This window comes from Lissotriton helveticus, chromosome 2_2, assembly GCF_964261635.1.
Source record: "Lissotriton helveticus chromosome 2_2, aLisHel1.1, whole genome shotgun sequence".
In the NCBI taxonomy this organism is placed as follows: Eukaryota; Metazoa; Chordata; class Amphibia; order Caudata; family Salamandridae; genus Lissotriton; species Lissotriton helveticus.
The window spans coordinates 43663916-43681319 of NC_136060.1; positions in this window are offsets into that span (position 1 = coordinate 43663916).

The window sequence follows — 17404 nt, forward strand, 5'->3', positions numbered from 1 at the left end:
TCCTTTGACTACTGGGACATGTATTGTAATGTACAACATTATTCACCAGGACTACAAGACCCAGAATACCAAGGAAAATATCTGTACTGGAGCAGTACATCATGCATTGACCTTGGAATCTTGGTAGATATGTCAGGTCCTATACAGGCCACTGGGTCAACTTGTCACTCAGGAAGGTTTCCAGGTGCTGAGTATCTGCATGCTCTGCAAGTAGGATCACTTGAAGAGCTAGGTGTGCAGTTACTAGCACAAATCCATATTTGACACAGTGATCCTGATGTGCTGGGTTAGGTTTTTAAAGGTGTAGCCTGCCATGTAAGAGACCACCCCACCTCCTGCCTTGCTCATATGGATATAATTGGGGGGGCGCATGCAAGTTCTGCAGAGCAAAGGTCCAAGATTGTTTGGTGGAAGTGCAGATGGTGTGTGAGCGAGGTGGGTCCTGTTAGTTGAGTACCTTGTAGGGGTGGCTGAACATCTGGAACTGCCAGTGTGTCTGAATGGGGAGGCATTGTATTTTACTGAGGGGAGGTGTGAGGTGTGTGCTGCAAAAAAGGCTGAGTGATAGTCTGGCAGTGGAGTGTTGGGTAGTTTGCCTCTAGTGTAGCAGCTGTGCAGAGAAACAGTGGTAGAGGGCATTGGTGTACTACAGTCTATATGTGATGAGGGCCTGGGTCAGGATGGAGCTATATGACGAAATGTCTGACCATGGAAATGATGTGAAAGGAGGTGGAGGTGATAGTGGCAATTTCAAGTCAAATGGTCTGGTAGGTGTCCAGGATTATGGACAGGTTTCTGTGATGGTTGGCCTGTGAGAGTTTTGAGCCTAGTCATGTGGGCAACCTTCATGAGTTCAGGGGCAGAATATCATCACTTCTAGCTTGTCACATTGAGTATGAGCTGCTCATCTCACATGGAGTTAGACATGTTGGTCAATTGCATAATGTAACAACTGTTGGCGATGTTGGTGTATCCTGAGAGTTTATGTATGATCGGGGTGTCATCAGTGGAAGAAATGATATCCCTGGCTCCAAATTATAATTGCCACACAAGTCATGTACAAGTTTAAGAGCGTGGGACTAAGTGAAGAAATTTGCGGGACTCTGCAAGTGAGTTCCTTAGGTTCTGAGGAAATTGAGTGAGCTGTTGCATACTTCCAAGTGTCTCGGTGGCTAGCCACCTCAGATATGGTTCTCAGCTTCTACTGTTCTGGAATATAGCGATAACTGTGTGTGAGCTAGGAAACTGCAGGATTCCCCTGAAAAAAACTTAAAATGTGGCATATACATGCCTTTCCCTTTCCATGCAGTGCAACAAGGTTGCTTGTTGTGTAGCATTGAGTATAATTGCATAAATAAGTCCCATTGTTAATACTGAGTTTGTGTGAACAAAGTACAGGTACACATGTGAAAAGCAACAATAGTGTATCATCGCCTTATTTACATGTAGAAACTTGTGTTCCACATATCACTGTGTAATTGGAAGTAATGAAATGTATTGTCTGAATGTTACAATCACTTTTGTCAAATTCAATCATGGATTGTTCCTAACATATTTCAATTTCTTTCGAGAGGAACAAACAACACCTCATGTGGATCAGTATGTCTTATGTCTTGGATGCCTAACCTGTTGGTGATACCATCCTGCCCCCATGGATGATGTCACCTTTCAACAGCTCGGGGGCACTTTTGATACTTCTCCTCTGGTCTTGGCAAATGACGACAATGTTGCAGAGTCTCCTGATCAACCAACACATACTGGATCTGGACCCTACAGCTTTACCATCACACCTGAGACAGGGGGCACTGTTGAAGGATGTTCATAGGTGTCTAAGCCCTAATAAGGGGCTAACAAAGTCCATCACAGACACCTACTCTTGGGTCCATGGCTCGGGCCATACAGAACACCATGAAGTCCCCTGGAGCACAAGATTGACTCCTTCATTGCATCAACGGGTGACCTCAATGGCAAAGTTGTTGTTTTTTTGGCAATTCAGCAGACTCTTGCCAGGGATTATCTTGCTGCCTTACTGCCACTCACAAATGCTGTTGGGAACAGGGGAGTCACATCTTCTGTCTCTGATGTGTGTGAGCCTCATTGTAGTGAAAAAACTCCACTGCCTCTCATTCAAACACCACCAATTCCAGTAGTGGCTATAAGGGAACGAGAGTGGAGGGGTGGGGGCTACAAAATACAAACTAAATACTTTCCTCTTCACCAAATCTCTCCTCCATAGTCCTTCGTCATCTCTCCGTGGTCAGAACCAGGAAGGACACAGGCTGCCTCCTGTAAGCTAATCGAATGCTGCAATGCAGCAATTCAGCATTGTGATTGGTCAGAATGCAAGCCTGGACATGTTCCTCACCAGGCTGTGTAATTCAGCCTGGTGGGGAACATGCAAAGCGTGCATGACTGTTTGGCTGGCCCAAGATGGCCGGCCAAATGGTCATGCACACTTGGACTATGCAAACCACTCCTCCCCCAGTGCTACAAGCCCTGCCCCACCCTAACCAAGCTCTGAACCAACAAACAATAAAATGATAATAACATTATTATCATTTTATTTTTCCTGCTCTGAGAGCAGTGGGGTGAAGCTCCTCTGCCTTAGGGGAGGAGCCACACCTGACCAATTCCAGGGGAAGCAGAACATGCATCAGAGGAGGAAGATGTGGAGTTCCCCAGTTTCCATTGAAGAACTGCCAGATAAACACTTTGGCGTGCCCTCTGGCAAGTTTTTCTTAATTGCCAGAGAACATGTGTAGAACATAATGGCACCTTCCTTGGCACCTAGTACAGTACTATTTGTTTGTGCAGTTGTTGATCTTATCCACTAATGGTTTATAAAAAAGCTCTTCCTTACTGAACAGAATCCTCACATGTAAAGGCTATCTGATATGTGTCCAAAAAGGAATCTATTTTATGCACAAAACCTAACAATCTAGGATACATGTTGATCACAATATCCTCATCTACTCACATGTTTTGGGGGACTACAGGACACTGTAGGCATGGGGGACACTGCATGCACGGGGACTACGCATTCCACAACTTCTCTTTCCATCTCTGACCGTCGAGAGGAGACGGGCCAGCATTAGATTTACGCTACATAGCGCTGTAGACGTTCCTGCTGCACAGGACTTTTGGACACTACAGGCTTGGAGACAACGTCTCCCATAACTACTCCAGCCATCTTTTCATGATGAGAGGTATTGGGGCCAACATCGGGTTCATTCTACATAGTGCTGCCGCCATTCCCACTACATGAAACATGTCCGGGTGGCAGCCTGGGGAAGACTAGTCCAAGAGTGGGCTGATGTTAATATTGAAAAAGTTGATGTTGATGTACACAGTGATACATGTGTATAGAAAAACGAATTGCATCACTGTTGCTGAAAATACCCAATATATCCTCTCCATCAATCCCGAGTCAGAAATACCTGATCAGACAGGTCCTCGACCTAAAAATTATATGCAAAACCAAGGAGTATCTGGTATTCACAATACTAACTATCAAAAGTCATTTGTAGACATAATTCATGCAACAATGAAAGGAACTCTTTATAGCAGGCTTACTTCTTCTTTCGTGTTGTTTATTTTTCTTTTTCCACTTCAAGTGTTATTTTTCAAAGATGTTTCAGAAAAAAGATGAACAAATACATCCAATTCTATTAATGGTCAAATACATCACAATACAGCCTACGCGTTTCGTCCTCGATTGGACATCATCAGGGCTAAATTTGTAAGGAAACAGGAGAGAATTCCTCCGATAAAAATAATTTACGACGAGGCAGTTTGAAACGTCTCCAATTTTCTATTAATCCGTCACTCTTATGGTCCACTAATCTTCGAATCTTGCTTGTACTGCCTGTTCAAGGTTATGGTCTTCCATACGATATTTTCGCAATGCAAAACGATTTACTCCATCAGTTAAGATCGGCTTCTCCCGCGTCTTTCACCCTCGGCGACTCGCTTGGTAAAGAGTCAACCTTGACTCTTTACCAAGCGAGTCGCCAAGGATGAAAGACGCGGGAGAAGCCGAATTGGATGTATTTGTTCATCTTTTTTCTGAAACATCTTTGAAAAAAAACACTTGAAGTGGACAAAGAAAAATAGTTAGTATTGTGAATACCAGATACTCCTTGGTTTTGCATATAATTTTCAGTTGTAGTGGTCTTTGTGGTGGGCCATTCCAAGTTGAGTGTCTAAAAATAGTTACAATTTGATTCAGTAAAAATTGAATCTCACAAAGTGCTTTAAGTGGGGAACCCTCACCGCATAGTATTGTAGGTCTTCGACCTAAGCCTGAGTCAACTGATTGACGGGTCACAGGAGGGGCACCACATAGCCAGCAAAACAAACGCAAAAACAGGAAAAACCCAAATAAATCCCACAGATAGGTGGCAACACCAGAATGGTCTGGGGCGATTGGCCCCAACAAAGCACACATGAACGGAGGGGTGCATGAGTTCGCAAAACACCATAAACTTAGATGGCGAATGAAGTTAGGAACACTCCGATAATCCTGAAACAGCATCCACAGCACACGCAACACGCCTAGCATGCACAGTGATCAAGTGCTACCCGTGCCAAACATCTGGAAGTGTTACCCACTGGCCCCATTGTGTTCACTCAAGGTCGAGACCCACATTCATTTGTTATCAGGTGGAGTAATTTATGACTCTATGATTAGACCCCCATTCTTCTTCCTAAAAAGGATCTCTGAATTGTTTTATGAGGCTCCAATAAATGTATATAATGACATGGTGAACTTTTACCGAATAAAGAATAAAGTATGAAAAAATATAATGACACTCAGAACGAATATACTTTGACACAGTCCTCAGACCCCAACACTGTAACAGTTCTCCTGGTGGAAGAGTTTGATTAAAACAACTGTTCCTGTTTTGCCAAATGCCTCTTTTTGTTTTTACAAGGTAAATTCATATTTGAGTACATTTTGGTGAGCCAACCATGAGATATTGGTGCTTTGAATCCGACTGCAGCCGAAGGAAAGGACCCCTTCAGGATGGATTCTCATCTGTACAGCAAGGAAGGCAAGCGCACACCACAAATGATTGAAATCTCTACTGAATCTGCAGGGTGGAAGTACATCCTGAAGCCGCACTCATTGGGTAAAAGACTACATCTGATCCTTAGTCTCATCATTTGATGTATGGCAAACTAGGAAGAAGAGCAAAAATGTAATCTGAGCACCCTGACACTGACAACATTTTTACCTACTCTCTATTTTATTGCCCGAAATGAGTAGTTGCAAGAGGGCCTCAGAGGCAATCTCAAAGAGGTCACTTGTTTTGATGGTCAGCACGCTAGGACAGGTGAAGATTGTTAGGCTCTTGGACTGCTGGTCATGACACAGTCAGTACGATTGATACAGGGGTGAGGCCTTACCACTTAGACCTCTGGGCATAACGCAGAAGGTATGCATGGGCCCTGGGTGTTATATAGGGCTAGCTCCTCAATCTTATTTTTTACTCTAAAATGGTTTTCTCAGTGCTACCAGTTTCTTAACTCTGTTGCTGGCTGAAAAAAGTGAGAGGTGTTGTTCACATGCACGCTGAGCGTGACATAGATGGCATGCATGACCCCTGGGTGTGATATAGGGTGTAATTCGGAAAATGTGGACCATGAAATTGGTATCTTTGTCCCGCAGCCTATATTGACAGACTATTGGGCTCATTTAGTCCCGTGTGATGCGTAGAGCCTCCCCTCGTCATTCAGTAGCATATACTAGGAGCGGGCTAAGGTATTTATTGACAAAGTCATCATTTTTTTCTCTGTCAGTAGTTTTTTACATTATTATCTTTTCGAATAAGTAGAAGCAAGGAATCCAGTTTGTTCAATGTTGAGTTACATTTGATAACTGTAGCAACCCTATTTCAAATTCCCTGGTTTCCTTCGTGTACTTTATTTATTGAATTGCACTCGAGATATGCTGCCTTAAAAGGATAACGGTCTACGGCCGTGGTACTCATAGTACGGCCCCCGGGCCTTCCTTGGCGGCCCGTGGACCTTGCAGGTAAGATATCCATGGCCCCCTCAGAGAGAAAGAGAGAGAAAGTGGAGAGAGAGAGAAAGTGGAGAGAGAGAGAGAGGAGAGAGAGTGTGGAGTTAGAGTGGAGAGAGAGAGCGTGGAGAGAGAGAGTGGAGAGAGAGTGGAGAGAGAGTAGCGAGAGAGACTGACCGACTGAGATACTGACTGACTGCGAGACTAAGTGAGACTGACAGAGAGTGAGAGACTGAATGACTAAGAGAGAGAGAGACTGACTGACTAAAAGAGAGACTTACTGACAGAGAGAGAGAGACTGACTGACAGAGAGAGAGAGAGAGAGACTGACTGACAGAGAGAGAGACTGACGGAGAGAGAGAGACTGGCTGACAGAGAGAGACTGACTGACTAAGAGAGACCACCTGGCTGAGAGAGATAGAATGACTGGCTGAGAGTGCGACTGACTGACTGACTGACAGAGAGTAAGAGACTGACTGACAGTGAGGGAGAGACTGACTGAGGGAGACTGACAGACTAAGAGAGACTGACTGGCTGAGAGAGAGACTGACTGGCTGACAGAGAGACTGACTGACCTATGAGAGACTGACTGACTGAGAGAGACACTGACTGACTGAGGTAGCGAGAAACTGACTGACTGAGGTAGACAGAGACTGACTGACTGAGAGAGAGAGATGTAGAGAGAGAGACTGACAGAGAGAGAGATACTGACAGAGACTGACAGAGAAAGACTGACTGAGAGAGAGACTGACTGACTGACTGAGGTAGAGAGAAACTGACTGACTGAGGTAGAGAGAGACTGACTGAGAGAGAGAGACTAAGAGAGAGAGAGACTGACAGAGAGAGAGAGAAACTGATGGAGACTGACAGAGAGAGACTGACTGACTGACTGAGGTAGCAAGAAACTGACTGACAGAGCTAGAGAGAAACTGACTAGGAGAGAGAGAGACTAAGAGAGAGAGAGGCTGACAGAGAGAGAGAAACTGACCGAGACTGACTGACTGACAGAGAGAGACTGACTGACAGAGAGAGAAGGACTGACAGAGAGACTGACTTACAGAGAGACTGACTGACTGACTGACAGAGAGAGAGAAAGACTGACTAAGAGAGAGAGAGACTGACTGAGAGAAAGGGAGAGATTGACTGAGAGAGAGACACTGACTGGCTGAGAGAGAGACTGACTGACTGAGAGAGAGACTGACTTACTGAGAGACTGACTGACTGAGAGAGAGACTGACTGAGGTAGCGAGAAACTGACTGACTGAGAGAGAGACTGACAGAGAGACTGACAGAGTGAGTGAGAGACTGGCAGAGACTGAGAGAGAAAGACTGACTGACTTAGGGAGAGACTGACTGACTGGCTGACAGAGAGAGAGAGAGTGACTGACAAGGAGGGAGAGACTGACCGACAGAGACTGTCTGACAGAGAGAGACTGACTGAGAGAGACTGACAGACGAAGGGAGACTGGCTGGCTGAGAGAGAGGCTGACTGACTGAGAGAGAGACAGACTGACTGAGTGACTGACTGAGAGACTCACTGAGAGAGAGACTGACTGTTGGACCCGGCCTCGTGGCGTGGTTCACCTCTGTCCCTCCACACCCTGTGAGCGTAGGCCTGTACCCCGAGTCCCCTGCGCAGCCACCCCGTTAGTGTAGCCTGCAACCCGAGCCTGGTCGTCCTACCCAGGGACACCTAGATCCCCCGAGAACCTTGGCCAGGCCTGCCTTTCCCGCTCCTCGCCCGGCTCCTCGCGCCTAACCATGCATGCCCCACAAGGCCCGGACGCCATCTTTCCTTCCCGACATCCCTGTCTCCCTAGGCCTAGCGTGACCCCGGCCCCAGCGAGGCCCAGACTCCAAAGGCGCGGCCGTCCTGGCTGGGGGGTAAAGGGCTCCCCGAGTGAGATAAGCCAGGGAATTTTGATGGCACCTCCGGCCTCCCCTGAGGGGCTGGTTTCTGTCACACCTTTGGCCCTCCCCTGTGGGCCAGTTTCGATCACCCCTCTGGCCCCCCCGAGGGCTGGCTCCAGACCCGCTGGGCGTCTGGGAATTCCCGGACCCATCTTTCAAAGGGATCAAAGAGCCGACCGCCGGACCTCGCCAACGACCAGCCCCCAGGGCCGGAGACCTCTGCCTGCGAGGGTCCGGAGATCAAAGAGTAGAAGGACTATAACTGGGCCCGCCTGACAACTAGCGGGCAGTATTATCTTGGACCTGAAGCCTGCTGATCTGATGGCGGCTGACCCTAAGAAGACTCACCTGGAACCTCTGAGCCCTGCTGACGCTGTCGCGGCTCCTTCTTCGCCTTAAGGAACTGAACCCCCGGAGCCCTGCTGACGGTGTCGCAGCTCGATCTCTGAAGACCACCGGAGCCCTGCTGACGCTGTTGCGTCTCGACATCTAAGACCATCGGAGCCCTGCTGACGCTGTCGCGGCTCGAGCTGAACTTGCAACCACCCGAGCCCTGCCGACGCTGTCGCGGCTCGACCTCTAAGACCATCCGAGCCCTGCTGACGCTGTCGCGGCTCTCACGAACTTCTCCAGATCAAGCCCTGCTGACCTCGTCGCGGCTCGAGGAGTACTCTGGTCCGGCTGGACCATCGAGACCACCATCACGACCGGGCCGACTCGACGAAGGTGAGGCGGCCAGTACGACCACCATCCCGTAACCCCCGGCTCGAGGATTGAGAGCTGTGCGTGGGGTACGCCTCGTACTGACCCAGAGACTAAAAGACTGTCCCGCTTCCCCTTTCCCGAATCCTCCGAGACTTTGTGGTCCTGTTGCCACTGTGTATATAAGAGTGCTTCCTTAATTATTTGCTTATATAAAGAACTCGTTCCTAAAACCCAACGGTGTGGTGTCTGTTCGTAGTGTGGTGTGAGCTCAGTGTGTACGATCCCAAACCCAAAGGCCTCCCCGGCGAGGACCTCACAATCAAGACTCGGCAAGTTCTGTGGGAGAGGTGGATCTTGGGGTGTCAGGGTGAGCACAACCTGGCCCTCGGAGATTGCCCCTTCTAACATTGGTGGCAGCGGCGGGATAAGAACCTACGTCTAGGGATCGTACAGTACTGACACACTACCCGAACAGAGAGCAGCCATGAGCGTCACTACCGACAAGACCACCTTCCAGATGGAGCTTCTGGGAGACTATTCGCACCGTGAGCTCAAGCAATTCTGCAAAGATCTCCATATCCCGTCAACGGGATTAAACACCAAAGAGGACTTCCAACAAGCTCTAACAGCCTGGGTGGAGACCGGAGCCCAACCTCCAGCACCGACGGAAGTTGATGGAGGGGGAGCACCCCTGATCGAAACCCACGCCCCAGAGCAAGAAAGAGCAAAGTCCCCGACACGGACTTACAGCCCCGAGAGAGGTCTGTCTCGAGAAGAGATGACCGACCGAGAGCGTAACCGAAACCACGAGCTAGAACTAGCCCGTTTGAAAATGGAAGGAGAACTCAATCTGGCCGAGAAGAAGCTAGCCATCGAGCAGCTGCGGCTGCAAGGAGAACTGGAGGAGAAGAAGCTCCAGCGAGAACATGACGGAAAGAAGCTCCAGCTGGAGCACGAGCGCAGCATATTGGAAATCGAACTAAAGGCCCGGAACGAAGGCAACAAAACAGCAGCGACCCGAGAGTCTGGTCCCCCAGTGGAACCCAAGGTCCACTTCCCCAAGGATGTAGTCAAAGAATATTATAAAAACGATGACATCCAGCAATGGCCTACGAGGTAGCTATGACCTCACACCGAGTTCCACAGAAAGATTGGGGAGCCGGGCTGTGGGGTCGATTCCTGAGTGAGGGGAGAGACACCCTACTCGACCTACCGTCTGCCGAACAGACCTCCTACAGCCACATGAAAGAGGCCCTCCTCACAAGGTACGGGCTCACCCCAGAAATGTACCGCCAACGCTTCCGAGAATGCAAGAAGATCCCCGGCACCACGTGGGTAGAATATGTCAATTTCTACAGCCGGGCCCTGGAAGGGTGGATCAAGGGCAGCAAAGTATCCACCTTCGAGGGGCTCATCGACCTCATTGCGTATGAGCACTTGTCCCTGAATTGCTTTGTGGAACTCCGACAGCACCTCCTGGACAGCAAGTTGGCCGACCCCCGGAAGCTGGCCGTCGAGGCCGATCGCTGGGTGAGCACCAGAGTACCCCGGGGGCCCGGGGGGGACACTAGCCGAAACGAACAAGGACCATCCCGCCCGCGGGGAGGAGGGGGTCAGAATAGACAGAGGGGTTCCCAGGTAGGGTCCCCGCGCAGTCCCCCCAGAAACCAGCCAGTTACCTCGCCTCCCACCGTGCGCGCAGGGTTTCCCCCAGCTAGGCCAGGGCCCCGGGTCAGCCAAGCCTGCTACCATTGCCAGAAACCCGGGCACTATGCCAATGACCCCCGCTGCCCCTTGTTCCAGAAGCCTGCCGCTGCAGGGCCCCCAGTGTGCCACATCACCTCCGTAGCCCTAGAAGAGGAGGGGGAGGAAGAGTTCGAGGGAGTTGAACCCGCAGCTATGATGTTAGTCTCCTTGGGTGATAGGGAGATGGTCCCCGGAGCTCCCCTACCCGACAACAAAGAAAAGTACCGGCAGCAGGTGACTATCAATGGCCATCACATAGGGGCGCTCCGAGACACTGGGGCCAGTATCACCGCCATCAAACGGCACCTCGTCACCGAAGCCCAGATTGTTCCCCACATCTCCTGCAGGGTGATCGCAGCCGATAACTCCGTCCGCACCTGCCGGATAGCTCAAGTCCCGTTCGAGTGGGGGGGCGTCTCTGGAGAGTTACGAGTGGCGGTCCGCTCCGACATGCCGGTGGACTGCCTGCTCGGCAACGATCTAGAGAGCTCCCCATGGCAGCGGGTTGAGAAAAGGACCCACTTAGAGATGGTGGGCCTGCCCGAGTGGGCCTGTGTGAGTACCCGGTCGATGACCGCCCGAAGGACCGCCCCCGAAGGGGTGACCTTAGAGGCGGCCCCGGCGACCCCTGAGGACCCCGAGGTCCCTGAACCCTTTGAGACCCCTGAGCTATTCCCCGGGGAGAGCTTCCCCCTCGACGCAGGGCCCCTCGGCCCCGACGTCGAACCAACCCCGAGCTTGGACGACCTTCCTGAGCTGGCCCAATGGCGCCAGGAAGGGGGACCGTCCCGAGAAGAGTTCTGCCTAGAGCAGACATCCTGCCCATCCCTGGTGGGGCCGCGGCAGCAGGCCGCCGCCCAGGCCGCCGGTGACCAGTCTGGCTCCCACTTTATCTATTGGGAAAATGGCCTATTATACAGCGAGCAAAAGTCCGCCGAGCTAGGGTCCGGCCGAGTGCTGGTGGTCCCCCTACGCTTCCGCGGCTTTCTCCTGAACCTGGCCCATGACGTGCCCCTAGCGGGACACTTGGGACAAGACAAAACGTACCAGCGCCTGGTCACCCACTTCTACTGGCCGGGCATGCGCTCCGATGTGGAGGCCCACTGTAAATCCTGCCCCACTTGTCAGTCCAGCGGAAAGAGTGGAGGGAAGCGCAAGGCTCCTCTCCAACCCTTCCCCGTGGTCAGTACCCCCTTTGAGAGGGTGGGAATCGACATTGTGGGCCCACTCGACCCCCGAACCTCCTTGGGGCACCGCTTTATCCTGGTGCTGGTAGACCATGCCACCCGATAACCCGAAGCCGTTCCCCTCCGAACGGTGACCGCCCCCGTAGTGGGGTGGGCCCTCATGGCCATCTTCTCCCGGGTGGGATTCCCTCGAGAGGTCGTCAGTGACCGAGGGACCAACTTCATCTCGAAATACATGAAGTCCCTTTGGCAACAATGTGGGGTGACGTACAAGTTCACCACCCCATACCACCCCCAGGGTAACGGTCTGGTGGAACGCTTCAACCGGACCCTCAAGGGAATGATCATGGGACTCGAAGAGCCCCTGAGGCGTAAGTGGGACGTCCTCCTTCCCTGTCTCCTCTTCACGTACCGCAACGTTCCCCAGAAATCCCTGGGGTTCAGCCCCTTCGAACTGCTCTACGGGCACCCCGTCCGGGGACCCCTCACCCTGGTCAAGGAAGGTTGGGAGACGGCGGCCCCAGAGCCCCCTCCCGATGTGTTTCGATACATTTTGGCCCTCCGGAACCAGACGAGGAAGTTCCGAGAGCTGGCCGAGGCAAACCTCGAAGCCAGCCAAGAAGAAATGAAACGGTGGTATGACCAAAATGCCACTCTGGTCAAGTTTCAGCCCGGACAACAGGTCTGGGTTATGGCCCCCGTAGAGCCCTGTGCCCTGCAAGACAAGTGGACAGGGCCCTTCAAGGTGATAGAGCGCAAGAGTCAGGTGACCTACCTCATCGATGTAGAGTCCCCCAGGAACCCCTTGCGGGCCCTTCACGTGAACCGCCTCAAGCCCCACTTCGCCCGGTCCGAGTTGAGCTTGCTCCTCGCCACGGACGATGGGGAAGAAGAAGAAACGGAGCCTCTCCCCGATCTCCTGTGCGTGAAAGAAAAAGATGGCTCCGTAGAGGGGGTGAGTCTCTCCTCCTCCCTCTCTCCCGAGCAGCGCGAGGACTGTCGCCAGTTGTTGGGACAGTTCTCGGACCTCTTCTCCCTCACCCCCGGCGTCACCAACTGGTGCGTCCATGACGTGGACACCGGGGACAGCCCACCGGTACGGCACCGAGCCTACCGCGTCCCTGACCGAGTCCGGGCCTGTATCAAGGCCGAGGTATCAAAGATGCTAGCTCTCGGGGTGGTCGAAGCCTCTGACAGCCCATGGGCTAGTCCCGTGGTCCTGGTTCCGAAGGCAGCCGCCCCCGGTGCTGTTCCCGAGCTGAGGTTCTGCGTTGACTACCGCGGGCTCAACGCAGTCACCAGAACCGATGCTCACCCCCTCCCCGAGCCGACGAGCTTATCGATCGCCTCGGGGCTGCTCACTTCCTTAGCACGTTCGACCTGACCAGTGGATACTGGCAGATCGCCCTCACCGAGGGAGCAAAGGAAAGATCCGCTTTTTCCACCCCGGATGGTCACTACCATTTCCGGGGTGATGCCCTTCGGGATGAAGAATGCCCCCGCCACCTTCCAGAGGCTGGTGAACCAGGTATTGGCGGGGTTGGAGGAGTTCAGCGCTGCGTATCTGGACGATATCGCAGTGTACAGTTCCTACTGGCCCGAGCACCTCCAGCACCTCTGGGGGGTGCTGACGGCCCTGAGAAGGGCCGGTCTCACCATTAAGGCAAGCAAGTGCCAGATCGGACAAGGGTCCGTAATCTACCTCGGGCACCAGGTCGGAAGCGGCCTCGTAGCCCCCCTCCAGCCCAAGATCGATGCCATCGTGGCCTGGGAGGCCCCCACGACCCAGACGGAAGTGCGGGCGTTTCTAGGGCTCACGGGGTACTACCGCCGGTTCATCAAGAGTTACGGCAGCATCGTAGCCCCCCTCACGGAGTTAACCTCCAAAAACCAGCCGAAGAAAGTCAGCTGGACCCCCGCCTGCCAAGAGGCGTTCGAAACGTTAAAAGACGCCATGTGCACTGCCCCCATCTTGCAGGCCCCCGACTACTCACGAGAGTTTGTAGTCCAGACGGATGCGTCCGAGCATGGCATCGGGGCCGTTCTGTCCCAGGTGAATGAGAACGGCCTAGACCAACCAGTAGCATTCATTAGCCGGAGGCTACTCCCTCGAGAACAAAGGTGGAGCACCATCGAGCGGGAGGCCTTCGCGGTAGTTTGGGCCCTGAAGAAGCTGAGGCTCTACCTGTTCGGTACTCACTTCCGGGTACAGACCGACCACCGACCTCTCCGGTGGCTAATGCAGATGAGAGGGGAGATTCCCAAATTGCTGCGCTGGTCCATCTCTCTCCAGGGGATGGACTTCACTGTTGAGCACCGGCCTGGCTCTGACCACGCCAACGCAGACGGCCTGTCCCGATTCTTCCGCCTCAGCGAAGAGAACCCCCAAGAGGATGGGTAGTTCTCCCCGCCTTCAGCTGGGGGGGACGCGTGTTGGACCCGGCCTCGTGGCGTGGTTCACCTCTGTCCCTCCACACCCTGTGAGCGTAGGCCTGTACCCCGAGTCCCCTGCGCAGCCACCCCGTTAGTGTAGCCTGCAACCCGAGCCTGGTCGTCCTACCCAGGGACACCTAGATCCCCCGAGAACCTTGGCCAGGCCTGCCTTTCCCGCTCCTCGCCCGGCTCCGAGCGCCTAACCATGCATGCCCCACAAGGCCCGGATGCCATCTTCCCTTCCTGACATCCCTGTCTCCCTAGGCCTAGCGTGACCCCGGCCCCAGCGAGGCCCAGGCTCCAAAGGCGCAGCCATCCCGGCTGGGGGGTAAAGGGCTCCCCGAGTGAGATAAGCCAGGGAATTTCGATGGCACCTCCGGCCTCCCCTGAGGGGCTGGTTTCTGTCACACCTTTGGCCCTCCCCTGTGGGCCAGTTTTGATCACCCCTCTGGCCCCCCCGAGGGCTGGCTCCAGACCCGCTGGGCGTCTGGGAATTCCCGGACCCATCTTTCAAAGGGATCAAAGAGCCGACCGCCGGACCTCGCCAACGACCAGCCCCCAGGGCCGGAGACCTCTGCCTGCGAGGGTTCGGAGATCAAAGAGTAGAAGGACTATAACTGGGCCCGCCTGACAACTAGCGGGCAGTTGTATCTTGGACTTGAAGCCTGCTGATCTGATCGCGGCTGACCCTAAGAAGACTCACCTGGAACCTCTGAGCCCTGCTGACGCTGTCGCGGCTCCTTCTTCGCCTTAAGGAACTGAACCCCCGGAGCCCTGCTGACGCTGTCGCGGCTCGATCTCTGAAGACCACCGGAGCCCTGCTGACGCTGTCGCGGCTCGACATCTAAGACCATCGGAGCCCTGCTGACGCTGTCGCGGCTCGAGCTGAACTTGCAACCACCCGAGCCCTGCCGACGCTGTCGCGGCTCGACCTCTAAGACCATCCGAGCCCTGCTGACGCTGTCGCGGCTCTCACTAACTTCTCCAGATCAAGCCCTGCTGACCTCGTCGCGGCTCGAGGAGTACTCTGGTCCGGCTGGACCATCGAGACCACCATCACGACCGGGCCGACTCGACGAAGGTGAGGCGGCCAGTACGACCACCATCCCGTAACCCCCGGCTCGAGGATTGAGAGCTGTGCGTGGGGTACGCCTCGTACTGACCCAGAGACTAAAAGACTGTCCCGCTTCCCCCTTCCCGAATCCTCCGAGACTTTGTGGTCCTGTTGCCACTGTGTATATAAGAGTGCTTCCTTCATTATTTGCTTATATAAAGAACTTGTTCCTAAAACCCAACGGTGTGGTGTCTGTTTGTAGTGTGGTGTGAGCTCAGTGTGTACGATCCCAAACCCAAAGGCCTCCCCGGCGAGGACCTCACAATCAAGACTCGGCAAGTTCTGTGGGAGAGGTGGATCTTGGGGTGTCGGGGTGAGCACAACCTGGCCCTCGGAGATTGCCCCTTCTAACACTGACTGACTTACTGAGGTAGCAAGAAACTGACTGACTGAGATAGAGAGAGACTGACTGAGAGAGAGAGACTGACTGAGAGAGAGAGACTGAGAGAGAGACTGACAGAGAGAGAGAGAGAGACTGACTGAGAGAGAGAGAGACTGACAGAGAGAGAGAGAGAGACTAACAGAGAGACACTGACTGATTGACTGACAGAGAGAGACTGACTGACAGAGATAGAAGGACTGACAGAGAGACTGACTTACAGAGAGACTGACTGACTGAGAGAGAGAGACTGACTGAGAGAGAGAGAGAGTGACTGAGAGAGAGACTGACTGCCAGAGACTAACTGACTGAGAGAGAGAGACTGAGACTGACAGAGAGAGACTGACAGAGAAAGAGAGAGACTGACTGAAAGAGAGCGACTGACTGACTGACAGAGACTGACTGAGAGAGAGAGACTGACTGAGACTGACAGAGAGAGAGAATGATTGCCTAGCTGGGAGACTGACAGAGAGAGAGAGACTGGCTGCCTGACCGAGAGAGACTGACTGAGACTGACAGAGAGACTGACTGACTGAGAGACTGACTGACTGAGAGAGAGACTGACTAACTGAGAGAGACTGACTGACAGAAAGAGAGAGACTGACTAAGAGAGAGAGACTGACTGACTGACAGAGAGAGACTGACTGAGACTGACAGAGTGACTGACAGACTGAGAGAGAGATACTTAAAGAGAGAGAGAGAGACTGTCTGACTGACAGAGAGACTGTCTGACACAGGGAAAGAGAGAGACTGACTGACAGAAACAGAGAAACTGACTGAGAGAGAGACTGACTGACAGAGACTGACTGACTGAGGGAGAGAGACTGACTGACAGAGAGAGAGACTGACAGAGAGAGAGAGAGAGACTGTCTGACTGACAGAAAGAGACTGACTGACAGATAGACTGACTGGCTAACAGAGAGAGAGAGACTGACTGACTAAGAGACAGAGACTGACTGACAGAGAGAGACTGACTGAGAGACTGACTGACTAAGAGACTGACTGACAGACTGACTGACTGACAGAGAGACTGACTGACACAGAGTGAGAGAGAGACTTTCTGACAGAAAGAGAGACTGACTTAGAGAGAGACTGACTGACAGAGACTGACTGGCTAAAAGAAAGAGACTGAGAGAGAGAGATAGAGACAATATGACTGACAGAGAGAGAGAGAGAGATAGAGACCGACTGACTAAGAGAGAGAGACTGACTGATAGTGAGAGACTGACTGACAGAAATAGAGAGACTGACTGAGAGAGAGAGATTGACTGACTGATAGAGAATGCCTGACTGAGAGAGAGAGAGAGAGAGAGACTGACTGAGACTCACAGAGAGAGACTGACTGAATGACAGAGAGACTGACTGACAGAGAGAGAGACTGACAGAGAGAGAGAGATTGACAGAGAGAGAGCGACTGACAGACAGAGAGAGACTGACTGACTGACAGAGAGAGAGAAAGAGAGAGATGGAGACTGGGTGAACCATTTTTCCGAGATTTTTTAAGATAATACCATGACGCTCAACGAAAACAGGATTTGGCCTGTAGTACCTTTAGATATTACGTTGGGAGAGGTGGAAAATGGTATTAAAAATAGTAAGGGGGTAAGGCCCAGGGGCCAGATGAAGTCCCGGTAGATGTTTACAGGGCTCAACCGCAGCTTTGGGGACCAATACTTACATTGGCACTTAACACTGCCGTAACCACCATGATTCCACCAGCATGGGGTGACTCCATTATAGTCCCAATTTATAAAAAGGGGGGTAAAGCTCTGGCAAGTAACTACCGGCCCATCAGCCTGCTCGACTCGTCTGTAAAAATTATGAGCAGAGTCCTGCTTTTCAGAGGAGTGGGCTGATGAGAACGGAATGCTTGCAAATTCGCAATATGGATTCAGGATAGAGGG